Source organism: Strix aluco, chromosome 21 (genome assembly GCF_031877795.1).
Source record: "Strix aluco isolate bStrAlu1 chromosome 21, bStrAlu1.hap1, whole genome shotgun sequence".
In the NCBI taxonomy this organism is placed as follows: domain Eukaryota; kingdom Metazoa; phylum Chordata; class Aves; order Strigiformes; family Strigidae; genus Strix; species Strix aluco.
In genome coordinates this window covers 12,070,194-12,090,569 of record NC_133951.1, presented here as the reverse complement: position 1 = coordinate 12,090,569, position 20,376 = coordinate 12,070,194, and positions in this window count along the sequence as shown.

Genomic DNA, 20,376 nt, shown 5'->3' with positions numbered 1-20,376 from the left:
AGTGCAAAACCAAGCCTGGGAAAAGGTTAGGATTAGGTCCTCTAGAGCTGAGCAGAGTTCGTTTCCTGAAGAAGAAGGAGCATAAAGATGGGTTGCCAGTGAGCGCTAGCGAGGGTTGCTGCAGTTATTTATAGAAGGCATTCATTTCCTTCATGATCTGGATAAATATCCATTAGCTTTTGAGGTGATGAATCAAGTATTAATTAACCTGCTAGGGGAAAAAAATAATATGGATATTAATGTTTTAAAAGGAAGCTTCCAGCTGAGGAAAAAAAGGAAGAGAACTAATCTGAACTTTTCAAATGAGGCCTTGTTGTATTGGAAAGGAGCAACGAGCAAAGAAGAGACCTGTTGGATACACTTACTGGGTACGTCAGTCTCTGCTTTGGTAACAGGGGAAAAAAAAAAACAAAACCTGTGATCTTGGCATGTCTACAGAGCTTCAGGGTGGAGAGGAGCTTGGAGTGAAAATTTAATGGGTGTTTTTCACCTGGCAGTGACAGCACCCACACCTCATAGCTGCCACCTCCAGCCAGGGCACAGCGGCCAGGTGCTGGAGCCAAGGCCCCGGCCAGCACGGAGCCGTTCTCCCCAGGAAACCATCGCACGCCCTGGCAGAGCGGGCAGAGTTATTTCTCCTTCAGACACTGATGCAACAACCGGTTTTTTCCTCTGTGTTCCCCCTAAGCTGTTCAAACTACAGACCGGACCCTTCTTTTAGTGCAAGCAATAAAAATCCAGAGCAACCATCAGGAAATCAGCAGAATAGCCAGAACACGCTCTGGCTATTACACATGCACATAAATGGGAGCAGACCTTGGCCCTCTGACACCCCGCCTTCCCTCTGCCCCGCTCAGAGACCAGCTGAGCTAACTCTCCATTTTTTGGACTTTCTGTAAAGCAGCAGCATCCCTGATGCCTGAGCCTCACCCTGAGACTGGTGAGGCTCAGCTCAGCATAAGCATGAATAACATGGAGAAAAGAGACATATGTCCTGAAGAAGATGGCTGTTTTCTAAGCAAAAGTGAGATCTGTCACCACAACTGGACAGCAACAAGAAACAAATTTCCTGGTGGCACCAAGACCTGCAAGACCACCACACCGTCATGCTCCCAGCACACTGGCCTTGGCTGCATCTCTTCTCCTCTCTGCAGAGCAAGGAAGCTTCTAAGTGACATAAATCAGAAGTTTGGACTGATTATTTTGCAAACTGAGTCAGAGTTCCTCTGTAGCCAATGAGACACAGTGTTTAATGAAGCACAAAACATCCTGTATTAGACGTGGTCTTCAGGATCGACTTCCTTTGCCATGCCTGTGCTCCACCCCCACATACCCAAATCTTTAACAACTTCGAGCTCTTTTTTTTTTATTTAAGAAAAAAAAAACCCTATGCAGTCAGCCTGTTCCTGCCCATTTTTAGCTTTTTTTTCCCCTCTGCATATTCCCCAGTTCTCTACCCACACATACCCACACTACAGACAAACTATCCTAAAAAAATTTGAAAGAAGTCTAAAAAAACAACAGTAATCCAGGGCGTCATCAACTTCCAGGAATGCAAACTGGCTTAAGAAACCACAACTTTTTTGTTGTTGTTATTTTTTGTATGGGGTTTTTTTTTTAGTCTTTTACAATCTTCATTTTTAAAAAAAATGGCGTGAATTCACTCCTCCTTCACTCTCCTCAGTCCTCTCTTTCCCCAGCTATATTCAGAAAACATTTCTCGCCAGCCTCGTTTAGCTCACATTTCAGGGCAGAGTAAGTGTGTATGCATGGGGGGGCAGGGATGATGAGTCAATTAGGCACCTAATAAAAATCCAATTTTAAAAATTCCCTTTCCAACTGCAAGTGTGATGCGAGCTGCAGCAATCACAAAACCAGCGCCGCCAGTTTGGTCCACCCTGCCCAGTGTCTCCCCTGCAGAGAGAGAATGGGTTCCTACAGAGAAACCACTCTCATCCTGCATTAAATGTTGTGTATGAGGCGGCATCTGCCACTTTGTGTGAAAGACATCATCACAGCCTAATAAATCACATTGCCAGAAGGATTTTTGTGCTATCACCAGCGCTCATGTAACTGTATGGCCTTCCCTCTCCGTATGCTCCCGTTCATCACCGTGCCTTGCAGACCTCACATATTATAGCTGATTAACTCACCCCCAGAATAGGCAGCCGAGCTAAGCCCTTTGAACCAGCTGGTCTTGCAGTGACCTCTTCTGTTGTTCCCATCACTCCAGCCCCAACTTTCTGAGTCTGCAAAGGAAAGCCCTAGAGATGCACCGTTTGTCATACAGATGCCATTTATTATACAGACAGCACCTACCACTGCCTTTTTCAAGACGTGCCCTAAACTGGAGGGGGTGGATGCGAGAGATGGTGCCTATTCATCCTCCTTGCAGATGGTCAAGCCACAAAGCACCCAAGCGAAGCCGCATGCTTCCTTCCAACCTCCTTGCCTTGGCCGAGACCCAAACCACCCACTGGTGGAGTCATGTTGGACTTGCAGGCTCTCTCCTAGTGCATAACCCTCTCTCATAGTGCAGCCGCCCCGGCAACACGTCTAAATGTGTTCATTTCTCATGTATGCTGTGCAATTTGAGAAATTTGAGTATTTCAGGTTAGATTTTTGACTTCATGGGACTGGTCAGATTTAGAAAGAAAATGGAACAAAATGTCCTGAGCTTTGGCATGTTAGAGCAGCAGTAATTTCAAGCAGACAACAATGCTTCAAAACTCATACTAGTAAAAACCAATTCCATATTAAGAAGAGCTCAATTTTAAAAACGTCACTGTAAAACCAGCCATTTCATAACCAATAACCCTGCAGGATGCAACCAACTTGGACAGATATCACAAAAAAGCAGAAAGACATTTCTGGGACTGCATCAGCCCTCCATGAAGCTGCTATGAGGCACATCACCCAGCCATACTCACCAGCAGCTACTGATGCCAGTGGCCAACTGGGCTGGGATGAGGACTGGTCTGGCTCTGCTGATCGTAGTCTGGAGCCACCAAAATCACGGTGGAGTGGAAGGCCATAGGATCACGGTGTGCTTGTTTCCATCAACAACTTTACATCCATCCTACAGTGGAGCTGGTGGTTTCCTTTGTAGAACAGACAATTCTGTTGCACCAGGAGGGCCCCTGTTTAATTTTGCTCTGGCTAAATATGACCAGTCTTGTGGCTGGGTAAAGAAACTTAACTTGTCGTTCAATCAAACTTGCTTGGATTTTCCTCTTCCCTCAGTGAGCCCTGGGGACACCAGGAGGACTCCAGGCAGGAGAAGACCCTGAGCAGGCAACAAGCCATGACCAATGGGCTGCTCCTCCAGCCAGGGGAGCTTCAAACCCCAGAGAGGACGAAGTCCACAGGATCAATGCTGGTGCCAGAAAACAGAGCAGAAGAGCATCAGCCATGTAAGGATTTATCAGCCAGCCCAGACTAATGAGTATATTTTCTACTGGACAAGTCTATCCTCCATTTTTTGGACCAGCATAATCCAGCCCATGGGAATGCAGGCCTAGATGACAAAACTTGGATTTCTAGCTGCTTGCTGGAGATAGCACATCCCAGAGTAACAAACACAGGAGAACTGCCCTTGGATCTGTCCTTTTCAGCCATGAAAACAAGTTAATGTTGGTGTAATTAGAGTGACCGTTATTTGCCATTGAGCTTCATAAAAATGTGAGGAAAGATGTATGCATTTTAATTAAATTCTGGGAGAAAAAAATGTGTACCTGGCTAGACTGCAGAGAGACGAACTCATTACTTCATCCACGTCTCAGTCTGCTGCCTATTTTCCTCTGCAACAGAATGATCAGCCTCGGCTGCAGGCAGTGACTTTAAAAAGCAAATAATCCTTCTGAAAGAGCCAGGCCAGCACTTTATAATTCCTGCGTCTGGGAACTGGGAGTCTTCATACAGCCACACGTGTAGTGAGACTGATGGGCAAGCATTCAAAATCTTAAAAATCTGAGGGGGACTGCTCCCCAAATCAGGGCGTCAGGAGGGGACCCTGACAGAGCTCACCACAGATTTTTCCAGCAGCCAGACAGCTCCTGCAGCTGCCAGACTTTTCCATAGATTGCCCAGGTCTGATTTTCTGCTACGAAACAGCCTGGGCCTGAGCTGCCCTTTTCATCTCAGGAATGCACAGCTGCGAAAGTGAGGGCTCAGTTCCTCTTGCAGAACGTGGCTCCAGGAGTGCAGATTTGTGCCCAAGCCATCAAGGCCACGCTGGGATCGGGGTCACATTTGTACTCTCACTGCATACGACGAGTGAGGGGTATGGGGGTGGGGGGTGCAGACACCCAGTTGACTTTGGGTGCGTGGAAAAATGAAATGGCAAAACCCATCCAGAGTTTGAACAGCAAAATAAAACAACCTAAACCCTTAACTAGATCTAGAAAGTTTCTCGGGCGTAGAGAAAGAAACAGCAATCGTCATCAGCTTCCTCTCCCCTGGGAGTCAGCTGAGCAACCTTCCATATCGGAAAACACTTTCTGCTCTTCTCAAACATTCAGGCAGATCCCCCGTGAAAGCCACAATTCCTCTAACAGTCATATTCAGTGTCTGTGGGCTTTATAAAGACTAAATAATCTGCTTGCTATTATTGCTCCTTCTGTGATTAAACCAGAGCAGGTAGATCTCATGCTCCAAGGCGCTAGTTGATAGTCCCAGGCATCAGGGAGAAAATCCTGTGTATCCCTCAACGGCACTGCCCCACCCGATGCACCAGGATCCCTCCCCAGCCAAACACTTACACGTGTCTAATCCCCGTGGAAGTCAGTGAAACGTATCTGTGACCTTAAAGTTAAGCACCTCTTTAAGTGTTTGCCAAATGGAGTTTTGTGGAGCGAGCCACCAAGGCGGCCGAGGCAATGTCTTCAGCTCTGTTCGCCGCGTGGAGTGGGCTGATGGCACGTGTGCCATGATGGTCCGGGCGGGGAGTGCTCAGGGCAGCGACGGGGCTGGACCTTCACAACATCTTTATGGTCAAGCAAGTGCATTGCTGAGCAGGCGTCTCATTCCTTCTCCTGGAAATTGTAGATGCCAGCCCTGCCCAAGGTGGGACCGTCTGGGGCAAAAACCTTATATTTCACAGAGAGCTGACAAAACCGGGCAACTTCGAGTCTCTACCAGTGACATGGTCTTTGCAGGCAGGGAATTGAACCAGTCCCTAGAAGCTGCAAGACCCAAGACCACAGCTCTGAGAGATGCTAGCGTGTCAAAGCTGTGGAGGTTCAGCTTCGCCCAGCACGGACACAGGCTCCCTGCCTTTCCCATCCTGCTGGGAAGAGCTTGGCTCCAAACCCAGCGGGCTGACCACAAACCCTGTCTGCATGAATATATTTGTTAAAACGCTCATTCACACTGTAGCCACGGCGCTGGCTGGAAGAACATATATCAGGCTTTTTGTCAAACAAAACCCATTCCAACTGTCTGGGAGGACAGTAAAATCTGCCATCGCACTGCTTTGAAGGGTTTACAGTTCACTGCAGCACTTTATATCTGCAGTTGTTTCCATAACCAAGTCCAAAAGAGCCTGTGAACAGGAAGGAATTAGGCACTCATGCAAAGACCATTAAAGTCAAGGGGAATCTTTCCATTGACTTGAGAGTGTTTGGCTCCCAGCCCTGGATATCAGGGTCTGTTGTGCGGGATTTAGAGCAGGAAATGGGAGCAGGACTTTGCAGGTTTTCTCAGCATTTGTTACAGAGTTTAGCACAGAAGCTCTCTGCGCCCATTTCCCTGAATGTAAATTAAGAAGTGAAGGCTCATCCAAGATGCAAGGCCCTAACTGACCATCTTTCTGTTCAGTCCAGGCACCTCCTCCGTCCTTCCTGGAATAGACAGACCTAACAGTGTAACAAGCTGGACTAGTCCTTTCTTACGGCCGCAAGATTTCTTTATGGGTCAAGGCAGTTCCTGACGCATAGCCCATCTATGACATGTCAGTCAGGAGGCAAAAATACCACAAACCAGAAGCTTCAGCAAGTCTGAAAATCTCGTTAATCCAAAATTCGAATTCACATCGGGGCTGAACCTCTTACTGGGATCTAGGCAGAATTTTACAGATTTCACTTCTGCCAGTTCAGTTAGAGCCAACAGTTTTGCACAGGAATGCACTGTCTGGATGGAGTGCAGGAGCATGCACCGAAATGACAAAAGATCTGAGCTGCCTCCATTTTCACACAAAGAAGATGAGATCTGATCTGCGTTGTTTGGGACTTAACCTCTGGAAGCTGATGGTCTCCAAGGAGTGTCTGCCCATGCACTAGAAACTGCCAGCACACAAATGACAAAGAACTCTGGGAAATTTCAGGCTCTTTTAAAATACAACTAAGATCCTCATTTCCTGCTAATAGGAGCAGCGATGGTTCTCTGGGCTTGCAGTGAGACAACCTCTCAGGTGAGTTTGGTGAAGTGCTGTGCCAGGTCCTGGTGTCTGCGAGTCATTGGCACTTGGAAGATGATGGTTCATTTTCTGCCTCAACCCCACGCCCCTGGCTTTGTTCAGCTCTATCACTTCCTTACCTCCTAAAAAGCAGGGAGGACATTTCTCCACTCTACATGCCATGGGAAAGGTCGTACCAAAACTCCAGTGAGAGCGAAATGAGGAGGCTTTGACTTGGTGCTGGAGCAAAGGCAGCGATTCTGGCCAGCGCCGTGTTCCCGTCGGCCTGGATGCGGTGTGCTGACAGCTGTACACTGCTGAGTGCTTTGGAGGAGGCAGCATCCAGCGGTTAGAGACGTCCTTCCCACTCCTTGTGGGCAGCATGCGTCTGGGAGAGGAGCAAGGCTGTAAAGAATGAGTTCTTCAAACCACGGGCTTAGGGAAAACCTCTGCCTCTTGGCAGATGCTCATTACTTGGGCTGGGTTTAGAAAAACAGAGGTGGCCAAGCCCCGCTTCAGCCTTCAGTGGGAAATACAAAGACAAAAGAATGTTTAGCTGCAAGAAACTTGATCCCAGAAAGAAGAGAAAGGAGGGTGGAGAAGGAAACACATCCTAATGCCAGGGGTGACCCAAACCAACTCTGCACAGCTGAGCTCTGCCAACAGACTCATGGAGCCAGACAGGACAGAAACATCTAAAGAACAGATTGCTTTTGGTGGCTGCAACCTCTCATAGACAGTGCCATGTTCAATGGGACGGGCTTTGAGCAGCAAGTGTCACTTTTCCAAGATGACTTGACAGCTATTTGACTCGAGGTGAGGTGCCAGTCCAAAGATCACCTCTGCAGAGCAGCGGTGTGCAGGTTCCCTGTGCAGGACATCCATCCCCGGGCATCTCCGTGAGCCTGGAGGGAGATGCGGTCGCCCCACCACGGGAAGTCAGGTGTGGTTTTCTGTTTCCAGGGAGATGTGGGTTTAGGAAATGAGCTTTGCTACCACCTGCTGCAAGTTCACCAGTTTAGTGGGAGAAATTGCCAAATTTGACAGGAACTAGGGTCTCATTAGTGTGACTGAGGCTTTGGCAGAGGGAAGGCTTCTCAGCTTCCATTTATAGGACGCGCTGAGAGACGCCGTGGCAGGAGTTCAAGGCAGGGCGGTGTGCACCGTTGCATTATGAAGTCTAGACAGCGCTGGAGCCCTGCAAGCCCAAGGAATGCCTTTTCCCTGCCCTCCCGTACTATTCAAAACCCAGCAGCATTCCTCATCCAGGAGTGATGCAGGGAAATATTTAATTCCCTTGTTCAAACACACCCTTTTGCACCATTGTCTCCCTCGAAAACCTCCAAAGCTCTGCCTGGAAGATGGGAGGTTGCCAGCGCTGCTGCATGCACGCCAACACCAACTCTCATTTGACCAAACACTGCCAGGATCCTCAGAGGAAGAAAGTGGGGACAAAAATTGTAAAAGCTGCCTAAACTCCATGTTTTTATTCCCACCTGGAATGAAAACAGCACCTTTGGAGCAATTCTTGAAATATCTGCTTTTAGCTAGTTTTATTCCTCCCTTTTTCTTCACTCTGAGCTGAGCAGGGAAACCCACCTGCCTGAGACTTTGCTGCCTCCATAGACCTCCAAGCAGTGCTTCCTCCTCCGTTAAAAGACACCCAGCTGAAAAGTGTCCAAGCAGCTGTGCTCATCGATATCTGCAGCCAGCCTCAAAGGGAGCAGTTTGAACCTAAAACAAAAAAATAAAACAGAAGTAGCTTTAATTTATTGGAAGATTTCTGTTGGGCCTAAACAGCTAAATGCACTTTTCATGAGTTGAGGGGCAACTTGTGCTTAGATAGAATTTCAGCAGCTCCTGAAGACAGCCTGGGTCAAGACTGGGGGAAATGGGGCTGCACTTTCTTACCCATCACCAGAAATGGGGATGACAGCTGGGCAATGCCTCCCCACCTTTAACTGTTCAAACGGTGGCAAGGACTCAGTCATTCAGCGGCAATTCAAGGGAAAAAAATAGGATCAAATGATACTGCTTTAGAATTTGCCAGGCTGCCTCTGACTGTACACCGAGCATGTATGCTCTTTCCATAAGTGGATTGATAAGCGCTCTGAATCAGTATTAACACATGCCAGATGCTGGGGAATCATATCCCACTTATGGCAATTACGAGGATGTCCCAGAATCCAATAAAGCAACTGAGAAGATGAGCATCTGGTGGTGGTTGTCAGGCCCTGACACAGTGAGATAAATCTATGTAATAAAGAGGTGTGATTTTTTTTTTTTTTTGCTTGAATCATATGCCATTTAGCACTGGGTACGTGCAGTTCCTTCTTCCTTTGGGGGCTCTCTTCAGGAGGAGATGAGCAGAGCATCCTTCCTCCAGCGGGATGTTGAGCTGCTCCCCCTACCCTGCCCTTTCTCTGCTGAAATCCACATGCTGATGATCCCCCAACCCCATCAGCATCACCCGGTCACAGTTCTCCAGAGGGAATTGGGCAAAGCGACCCTGCACAGCCATCACACAGCACCTCCAGCCAGAGAAATCACCAGGTGAGACCATCTCCCTTTCTCTGACCTTGTCCACTCCATGCTTCCGGCCAAGGGAAAAACTCCACAGCTCAAGATAAGATAATCAGATTTGTTCAGATTTGTTAAAAGACGTACAGAGTGGTGAAGCAGGGAAGGTTACTTCCTACATAAATCAGCCAAAAAATAATCATCATGCACAGGGAACACTCTGTGGATTACACAACAGCGATCCCATCTAGCGCAAACACAGGGGCAAACACGTGGCTGAACAGCATTTTAAAAATACTTAATGGATGATTCTGAGGAGTAATAGCCAGCAAATTTTATTCGTGTGAAAGGCAGTAGAGCTGAGCTGTATTTAATAGAGGAAAGAAGATAAAAGTAATCTCCAAAGGTCTGATAATGCAGACTCTGTGCTTAGATATACCTCAGTACATCTTTGCGCAGTAAATGCCAGCGTAGCTACAAGGATGTTTTTCTCGGTTTGGATAGCAATTCAGGGACTCATTGGTTTTAAGATCTGAAGCAGCCATTAAAACATCTCGTATGAGCTGCTCTCCGCTACAGGCAGAAATGCTTCATCCAATAACTGAACAGGGTTGAAGGTTCGGTAATTTAGTGCTATTTGCAAGGAGGGACGCACCAGCCTTTGTCCACAGGCAAGGGCCAGCCGAGCTCCAGCCGTTCTCACTGCCAGGGCCCTTCTCCCGCAAAGGCTCTTCTTTAATTCAGTCCCTGCTCTCACAAACAAATTTTACTCCTGTTTTCCTTCCCAGAGCTTTCTCAGACAACATGTGGAAAATGAGCTGAGGAAGAGAACAGCATGAGGAAAAGTCAACAAGCAAACATTGGGGACCGTTAGTGCCAGCAAATGCCACCCCTCTGGGACCACGTGCTCACCTCAGGAGGCCCCAGCTGCCACGGTGAGCATCCTCCCAGGCGCCCAACCCTCCCACTCCGCTGGAAAGCGTCCTGCCAGGAAGACTTCCAGAAGACTTCCAGACTCAGCAGTCCTTGGAGAATCTCCTCCTTCTTTTCATTCCATTTTCCTTTGGGCTTTTCCTAAAGCAGAGCTTTTTCCTCACATAATTTCCTACAAACATCTGAAAAGAAACATGACCAGCATCTGTTGTACCAGCAGCATCCATTTAAAAAGCATTGAGCAGACCCAAAGTCACATAATACACTTACAGCGTCACTTACAATGTTAACATTGAAACAATTTTAAAAGTCAATTTTTATGTAAATTTGTGCTCATTGTTTACTTTTGGTAAGATTAAAATGCTTGGCATCAGTTCCAGGTTTTCAGGACTGTGGATTCAATTTGCAGAGGGTGCCTGGGAGAGAGGGGGACATTTTTTCCTAGAGAATAATACTGGTTGTTTGAAACATCTTAAAGGCTATGAAACAATCATTCTGGATCCTGGCTTATGTGAAAGTCAAAGTTTTTTAAAAAAAAAAAATTACATTTGGAGTCAAACTTGTTTGTTTTCTTTCAGGAAGCTGCTGATTTTCGTCTTACACCTTGGTTTAACTTTGATCCTTTCTGTGTTTGAGATCCCTGTCTCTGTGTGCCCAGTACCTGGGCTAATGAGTTCCCCTTCTACTGCCTGGGATCTTTGACAGCACAGTGTTACAACTATATTAACTACATACACTTTTAATTTCCCCATTAGGGGACACTAAAAATTGGCTTTAAAGTATTAATTTAATGACTAACTTAGGATAAAATTTAGAATATATGCAATAGTTGACTTAAAAAGCATTGCATAAATATTTAACCAATTAATGCACCGAGTCCCATTGCGAGGATCACAGTTAAGCTATTTTGGCTCCCATTTTTCAAAAAGCATATCCATGATAGAGCTTTCCTAAGTTAAGCTAAGTCTGACTAAGTGACTAAGTCCACAGTTAAGCTATTTTGGCTCCCATTTTTCAAAAAGTATATCCATGATAGAGTTTTCCTAAGTGTTTGATGCAAAGTGCTGTCAGTAGCACCAGCTGCAAGGCTCTGCAGAGAAAGATGCTGTGCTTTTGGGGACCTAAAAGGTCTGACCACAGGAGCCCAGGGCTCAGCATGGCCAAGCCACCCTGCTCCTCCTGGGAGCCCTCAGCTTAACTAAACCCAACCATTACGCCTGGTTTAGGGACCTCTACACTATTTAATCAAATACAGTGTTAACATCACCCAAGACCACAGATCGAGGTAGCGTTGGGGTGTTTTGCTCCACTGAGGTCCGTGCAGAGGAAGGAAAGGGAAGAGTGTGTTTGCCCAGCTGGATGCCTTCAGAAAACACGTCCATCTCGGCGCCTCTGGGTACGTGTCTGTAAAGTGCTGAACAACAGGAAATCATTTGACTTGTATCAGACCAAATCCAGAGAGTATCAACCCTGCAATTAGCTATAATTAGAAATCCACTCCAGCAGTGCTCCCCCAGGCAGAATCCATACACACCCACACGGGCTCATGTGCTAAAAAGATGCTGGCAGAGAAACGCGTGATGACCACCTCTCCCAGGGGTGGTCTGTGTGCTCACTGCAGGTCCCTGTCCCCCACGAGGTGCAGGAGCCAACCTGAGACCGGGGCTTACCCGTGACCTCCCAGATGCTGAGCAAGGAAATGTTTTGTACCACGAAGTCAGACCTCAGGTCTTTACAACTAACCCTTCCAGCCAGGCAGCTCCCTTCCCCGCTGCTCAAGTAGCCATCCCCTGGCCAGCCATGCCAAGTCATTGGTCTCAGGCCCAAATTCCCCTTGGATAAGCACATAGAGTTGTTTTTTAATGTGCCTTTCTGCACTGCAGCTTTTCTGTCTTTAATAAGAAAAGATAACCTCCTGATGTGAGATCCCCCGGTGAGAAAAAGTGAATTAATTCCCCACCCTCCCACTCCAGCTATCTTCAGCCCTTCTCCTCCACCATCACCCAGATACCAACAGTCTCCTAACCAACAACTTGGACATGGCCAAACCCAGTGCTATTTTTGTATTGCTAATGCCCCTCAGAGCCTGTGCCAGCTCTCAGAATAACATCCGGAATATAATGGGAGAAGCTCAGTCCAGACAAAGAAAGATTCAGTTGTCACCTTATTTTCAAGGAGATTTTGCACTTGTGATTCCCTGGCAGTTAGGATGCATTTTGAAAGCTCCCTACTTAACTGTGTCTCCAGCTAAAGCTAAACACTGCCATATGAGCAAAAAACCCCAGCGCTTATGAGATCTTGGTACTTAAGAATCTAGTAAAATGACAGCAACCTCAGCTATAATTATTGCCCTGTAATCTGGCTGTCATGAATAACGATGTAATTCAGCAATAGCTGCAATCACTGCACACAGTTATTTGCTCTTTGCATTGAAATAAAACGGTGGGGAAGATGGACAGCAATTGAGTTCTGTGTAAATATTCAGTAATTTTCAACCTTTTTCTATCAACAGACCTTTAACATTTTTCCTGTGGAGCCCCACGCAACAAATAGAGGAAAGGAGTGCACAGGCTTGCCTCTCTGAGCTATCTTCTGCACACCCCCAAAACCACCCGTCAGCCTCAGTGCGAGCTGAGGGCTGGGAAGAAAGGTGGGTAATTTGGAAAAGGAAAAAAAGACTTTAACCACAACTAAAATTAAAGCTTTTCTCTTGCTGTTCTCTGAGCCATTTGGTTCACAGATGTTTTTAACAGCTTTCAGAGTGTGAGAGTCGGAGCCAACAGGGTACCCACATCATGGCCAAGGGGAAAAACTTGATATTTTGATCTCGCTTTGAGCACATGGACTAAATGTTCATGTCTTGTGCAGTGAAAAAGTACTGAAAATTTTGGTTTGTAGACCATGAGAGGCCCCATCCAACCAGTGCAACGCAGAGCCAGACTCCTCTTGTACCTCCCAGATCTGCTAGATAAGGTTATTACTTCCAGCTATTCAGCACATCTTTGCACATCAGTTGGTTTCCTCTACAACTTATTTTTAATGAAATAAGCCAGGTTAGCTCTGCAGCCAAGCTCAGCTCTTTACAATGCTTACAGCCAGCTGGTACCTTCACTGGGCTGAGACGGGAGCGCTCGCAGGAGTACAAGGGGAGACCAGATGGACACCAACCCCAGGCACAGATGATGTTGAGGGTGACACCAGTCCAGGAGCCACGACTCACCCATGTCAACAACATCAACTCACAGTGGTACAGCTGGAGGCCCTGAGCTGCAGTTCCCGTGAGGCACATACAGATCAACCTCTGAACCTACACAGAAGGAAACCTTTCCATGTTATCAGAGATGAAGTTCAGCAAAGCTAAAGCTGTTGCATAACTGCAATTCCCACTCAAAAAAAAAAAAAAAAAAAAAAAATCACATCAACAGAAACCTCCTGACTGTGCTAATACATCCCACGCAGGATGGCATCCCCAGCACATGACAAACACAACGACTGAAGGCTCCACTGCAAAAGAAAAAGGACAAGGCCAAATTCAAGATTTTCCACTGCTAAATCCACATGATTCTGTTGAATATAAAGGATGCTTATTAAATTACATACAGTTCAAATATTTCACTAAAACTCTTAGTGCTTACAAATGCCTCCGTGTGCACAGTAGCAGCAGAGATGGACAAAATGGTTATTCAGTGATCTCATAGCTCCTTCTTTCCCAGAATGTCATTTGTTCATCGACTGGAGAGACCCTGGTATTAATAATACTTATTTTAAATTAAATGCAAGACTGAGGAGAGGAGAAAAATCTTTCTGCATGTGTCAGGTTTCTTTATATCTTGCTAATTCTCCCTCCAGAGCCGTAGCTGTTGGTACTGAAAGACATAAAATCAACCGAGCCGAAGACCAAAGCCCTGCACACTAGAGGGGTGCAGTAAGAAATGCAGTAGGAAATACTTTCACACTCAAGCCAGGAGGATCATGCACTGAGCTACTGAGGTTTCGCTGACCTCCACACCACTGTGTGCTACAAAAACTATGTTGAACTCCAGCTGGCACCACTAAGCAAACATCAAAATTTGAAGGGAATTTTCATACGTGAGCTAAAACACGGGAGCAGAGAGATGGTGTAAGAGGAGCCAAAGGATCCCACTTTCTTGAGCAAATTCGGAGCACAGGAGAGAGCATGAGGAGGTGGCCTTGTTGTGAGACCAGCACCCAGGTAGACGGGAGGTCCCTCACCCCTCTGAGGCCAAACTGTCCCTCTCCCAGCAGTGATGCTCTGCCCATCACCCTCTGCCCGTCAGAGATTGCTCTAGGGTGACAGACAGACCCAGAGGAACATCTGGAGCAGCAGCAAGAGACAATTTCATCAGTTTGCAGGAACAGCTGGAGCTTCTCTTACTGCCAATTAAACAGTTTCCCTGATCATTTGTTGTAAAAAGATTAGACATCCCTACACATCATCATGGCTCTGCAGTTCCACCAGCCAGGACACAAATGACAAGGGCTCCCCAGCCTTTTGCTTCCCACCATCACAGAAGACTAACTACTAAGGGCAGAAAGAAATACTCCCTCTCTGTGGTTATTGCACACAGCAGATGAACAAGTTCATTTCATTGGCATTTGCCTCCGGATGAGCAACAAAAGCAGAAATTAAAAACCCAAGAACAAGCAAAAAACCCCCCGCAAGAGCTCTTGTGTTACACCTGGTAGCTCGTTGGAGAAATGTGATTCTATAGAAATACTTTGGCTCCAGCTGAATCCATGTGTGAACATGAATTATTAAGTGGAATAACTCATTGTGCATTGACTTTCACCACGGGCCCTAAGATTCAAATCCATGTTCTTTCCAAATTACTGTAATTGTCAGCCTATCTCCTGTGATGATGTACATAGCTAGCCTGAAATTCCCCTGTGGCACTTTAATAAATAGTTTAACCTGAGGTATAATTTACTAAGATTTAAGCGTGCATTCAGGAATATCTATTTCTGTTGCAGGAACTTGTACTAAAATTGGCATCACCTCTCTCCAAGGCTTCCTCCATCAAGCATGCTGTGCTTGGGTGGAGAAGGCTACCTGTGCCCTTTCCTGTGGGCTGCAGAGGCTTGAAAATATGGAGAGAAATAAGGTTAAAGACATTTTCTGCTCTTGGAGGTCCTAGGAGAGGAGAAAAGTGACCTTCTCAGGCCCTGTCCAGAGACCCTGGCTGCACCCCAGTTATCCAGGCTTTCACCGCAGCACCCAAAACTTCACACTGCTGGGACACGGTGAAGAAACAGAAGCAGAAATAGGCATAGCTGAAAGTGATTAATATTGCCCTAAATCCCAGCAAAATATGCCATGTAGGAATCAAGGATTAACCACCAGAACCTCCAGACTGGGTGCAGAGCTGGCAGCTCACCCCTGCTCACTTGGCTGAGGTTACCAGCTTGTCCCCGTGTCCCCTCTTCATAAGCTGCCCCTGACACCCATCCCGGCCCTTTTCTGTGCACTTCAACCCGCTTCAGTCAGCAGCTTTGTTCAAGTGTTTTTCTCGGGGGCTCTCGGGAAAACCTGCTAATTTGACAATGTGCCTGAAAAATTAGTGTAGTTGTAAACAGTCCAGGTACTTCTGTGTTCACCCTATTCTCCAGATCAAACTTTTCCCCTCAGGCAGCAACTCACTCTTTGCTCTACACAGTATTCCCTGGCCTTGGTGGAGACTAAGGGTTTGTGAGAGACGAGACAGGGTTAATAAGGAAGTCAAGGAAGGACTGAGTTGAGTAACAGCTGAATTTCCTGCCGATAAGAGACTCCTCCTTCCAAGGCTCATTAAAACCACCCTGATTATTTTCTTGCTTCAAAAAATATCTCATTGCTGGTTCTACAGCAAGACAGTGAATTTTCTGCATCTACATTGGGCTGAACCAACCCCTCCATGGTAACTGACCCCTAAAGCTGTACTAGAAGGCAGAATAAGTCAAAGAGCATCATTCTGGCTCAAGAACCCATGTCTAAAATGCTAGAGACACTTTATACAGAGACATTTGAACCTACAAGAAGCCCCAGTGCCATAATTGCATCTTAATCTGATCTGAGCACACAATTGTGCTGAAGACAGACACAGGCTCCTCCCAAGAAAAGACACATTGGCTCAGCACTTCTTCGGCAGGGCGCTCATTTTCTGTTTTCTGTTAGTGCAAGAGATTCACTGATTCTCCTTATTTTTTTTTTTTTTTTACCAGTAGGATGTAAAGCACAAACAACTCAACACTACTGTTGACTTCCAATAAAGTGAGAAAACAGGAAGCAAAGCTGACAAGCAGTTAAGGCCCAAATAGTTCAAGCTGTTTTGATGGCAAGGACGCCGGAGGAGCTGGCAGGCAATCAATCTGGATGTCGATTGCCCAGACCCAGAAAACACATCTATTCTGGCATCATTAGGAACAGAGCACTTGTCCTCTTGAGGTCTATCCCAGCTCTCCATTTGTTCCGATTTTTTTTTTTAATTTATGCTGCATTTATTGCAGAATAAGCTATTTAATAAATTCTTGTGGCATAAGTCCCTACACCAGCTCTCTGTTCCAAAATCACTGCTTCTATTAGTGAATGCTATGTCCACAAAGAGAGCTTCCCCAGAAGAGTTATTGCCAAACAGCTCCTTCCCATCGGCCAGCCGCCGAGCCAAGGTTAAGACGACCCTGGTGAGCAGCAGAGATTAATACAGTCAGGAGGGGAAAAAGCAAACACAAACACAAAAAAAAAAAAGGGAAAAAAAAAAGCTCAGGAAAAGCTGAGTAGGGATGTGGTGCCACAAAGGCTGCCTGGGAAAAGGGAGGATTTTCTCCACCAGCTGACATGGTGCTTACACACCTACAAGCATCCTTCCCGAGTGGGAAGCAACAGATTGCTGCTCTGCAGTTTGCTTTCGACCGTCCCAATTTACTGGTGCTTTTTAATTAACAATGTTAACTGTGGACTGAAGTTGAAAGGTGTTTCCTTTGTTCCCTCAATATAACAAACAATACTGAAAAACAGTCTGTGATTAAGAAGTTCACTCCCTTTGTTTTTCTTTCCCTTGAAGTTTTGAAACACAAAGGCATTTCCAAAAAATCAAGTATACAGAGGTGCTGGAATGAAACACTGATTTATTATTATTATGTTATTACTATTATAACTAGTCTCACTATTATTAGGCATAGGTTCTCCTTTTGAAACTTGTTACTAAGCCCCAACCCAAACGAGTGCATGGTTGACTTCAGACTGAAGCTTGGAGGGATCAGCTCTGCTCCCCAGCCCACTTCTGTGTGCAACCACAGAGGAGGTCTGAAGCATTTGGGGGGGTTCAGGGGCCCAGGATCTCCTGCCCTTACTCCCACCCTGCTTTGGCAGAGGTGCTCCCACCAATGAACCAGCCACGAGCAAAGTGCCTGCACAACCCCAAAGTCGTGGCTGGTTTTCACCCTTTTCCTTCTTAAGCTTTTTGGGGAGCTGCCATCTCCTCCATCATTTTCCTCTTTCTCCTTCTGCAGTGCCCTTTTCACTTGAAAGCACACAAAGCCAAGATCAAACTTCATCCCATGACTGATCCCTTGGCACTTCCAACGCCATCCAAGGTCCTTCTCAAATCCACAATCTCACCTATATGTCCCCAGGATAAACTAAAGGCATCCATCCTTACCTGGTTTTACAGTTTCACTTTATCTTCCTACTAAAAAACAGCCATAATTTTACAGCCCGTCTGCCTGCGGTTTTCACTGGGACAAGATGCGCAATCGTAATAACAAACAGCAGCCAAGATTGTATAGTTCTCTCTAAATAATTTAAAGCACTGTTCTTGCAGACAAAGAGGAGTCAGCCAGCCTCCTCCATGGAGGGGCATAATGTATAAACGACATTTAACTCACGAGAGAACTTATTATCTACTGATAAATTAATGGTTTGGGGCCTTTTTTGGAGAATATATACTCCTGAGGATAAAGGTGTCCCAGTTGCTATCACAATGCCCTACCATGCCCAAAAAACAGAGATTGGCTATTTTCTTTTGTGGTCTGGATGGACCAGCACTGGGCTGGGAGTCAGGGGTTTGGGATCCATCTGTGATTTTCCCATCAATGGAAGAAAGCACAAAGCCCTTCATTTTCTCTGTTTTGTAAGCAATCCTTGTCCCATCCACTGACACGCTTTTAAGTTATTATATAGGGAGTCCCACACCAGCCCTTGGTGGTTTTACTAAGAAACTGGTGGGCAGATGAGCTATTGGAAGATTTGGAAAATGTTACAGCAGCTTCGGAGGGAGGTTCAAACCCTCTGCCCTGGGTTTGGGTGCCTGGCCCAGCCAACGGCAAAGGGAACATCTGTGCCTCTTCCCAGCCTTTCGGCTTGGTTTCCACTGCACTGTCTGCTAACAATAGAAAAGAAAAAAAATAGAAGTTCCTCTCTTTGAAAGCCATTAAAATAAAATAAAAACCTCTGCAAACAATCTGCATTTTATCTTCTTAATGGCTCTAAAGCCTCCACTTGTATCCAAAAATAATTGCACTCAGCAAGGGTTGAAGAATATTCTTTTCAAATCATGGACCAGATGTTCCACCGAGACCATTACACAGTTAACTACCAATAAAAGTAATTCAACAAACTAAATACTGATTAAAGAATGCGCACACACAGCCCAGCATCATTTGCAGACAAGAAATGTGATTTGCTGTTATTTAACCTTTAACGACACAGACGCGCCGTTCCCTTCCTCCCTGGCAAAGGCGACGTCAGCCAGCGAGTCCGGCTGTTGGGGAGGGTTGTTTTGTTTTTACTATCTTGGAAATCAGATCTCATAAACTCAATGCAAGCTGAGCCACTGGCTGGACGGCCAAAAACCCCCAGCGTTGCTTAAGAGGTCAACACTGTTTGCCAGTCCACCCCAGCACATCCAAGACAAACATCCCCGTGTCACCCGCTCTGCGGGGGACATACAGGCAGCAGCAAGAACAGGCAGCCCTGCCCACGTGCAGGTCACCACCACCTTTCTCCATGAGCTCTGCTTGTTACAGACCTTTTTTAGGCTCCAAGGGTTGGTGTCCACCAGCCGGAGTTCAGACAAGAGCAGGTACCTGTGCAGCACAGCTGGAGCCTTCACAGATCCCATGCGCTGGGCAAGAGTTTCATGACTTGGTCACCATCTGTATTGTCCCTCCTGAGACAGGATGGTGTCGGGACCGAGCGTGGGCACCTGCCACAGCCACCCAAATCTTTGCTCTAAACACTAACACCAGCTTCAGAGATGCTTAGAGGGAGGGAGGTTCGAGGGGAAAAACAAAGTTGTGCTGAAGGAGACGACCCCAAAACGACCCCAGCCAACAACAGCCGCTCTCTTGGACCGCAAAGGTGGTTTCATCTTGTTTGTGCTTAGCAGTGCAAAAGCTAATTGCCAAGTAGAATAGGAACCGCCCGGCCCCCCGAGCCCAGAGCAGCTGAGAGCTTGCCGAGGCCAAGGAGACAAACCTTGAAGAACAGCCAGGAGAGGTAGGGGAGGAAAACAAAACCACGAGCTGACAGGAGCTGCTGCCAGGGCCCGGCAGGTCGGATGGGGAAGTGTTAGGGGGATGTTGTGCCTGAGGCATCTCTCACCTCCTGCCTTCCCCGTCCTGCAGCAAAGGAGGCTTCAGGCTTCATTCCCACTTTGCATGTTTCTAAGCGCTTCCTTTTATACCCTATAATTGCATTTTTGTACCAAAAAATCCTCTGGAGTGAATAGGCCTCCTCTCTCAAAAGATTCATCTCCAATGCAAGTGGAGAGGCACTAATTGCCCTATCAGGGTCTCCAGGGCTTTTCTGTGTATTGTTAGCTAACAAAAATGTGTTCTTAATTTAAGCACTTAGCCCAAATATTTCATTTTTAATTGCAAGCTGAAGCAGAGCGCGAGACAGCCCAGAGCAACAGCGACCACTTCCCTCACCAAACCAGCACAGCAGAGACCCGGGCAGGATTTCACACAACCCTGGCGATGAAAAACCCCCAGCCCTGGGGGGGTTGAGGCAGAGGGGACCCCACCAAACACCCTGCAAGAGGTGTCACCTTCCCCGGAAAATAAACCCCAGCCTCTGCAAGGGCACGAGGCTGTGCTCAGCCTGGGGGATGCACTCTGGGGGATGCACTTTGGGGAACCCCAACCACCCCCCAACACCCTCTGCCCTCCCCAGCTCCTACAGGCAGCACTTTTATAGGCAGCACCACTCCCTGATTGGCCCTTCCTGACCACACCTATTGGGTGGAGCTCCCAGCCCGTGGCTCCTCCCCCCACCCCAGGGGCTGGCAGTGACTCCTGCCTGCAGTCCCTGCCTGCACTGCTGCCAAAGAGGAGGATCCGCTGCTCCAAAGGGGCTTCGGGTCTGGCAGCCAGGCTGGGAGCAGGTGCTCAGCCCTGGGAGCAAAGGGGAAAGGGGGGATGAAACCCCACGAGGGTCTCGGGCACCTTCCTGAGCCCTGAGGGCAGCAGCCAGCACGTCTGTGCTCTATCTGGGGCCCTCCCTTGCCAAAAACCCAGGTCAGATGCAACCG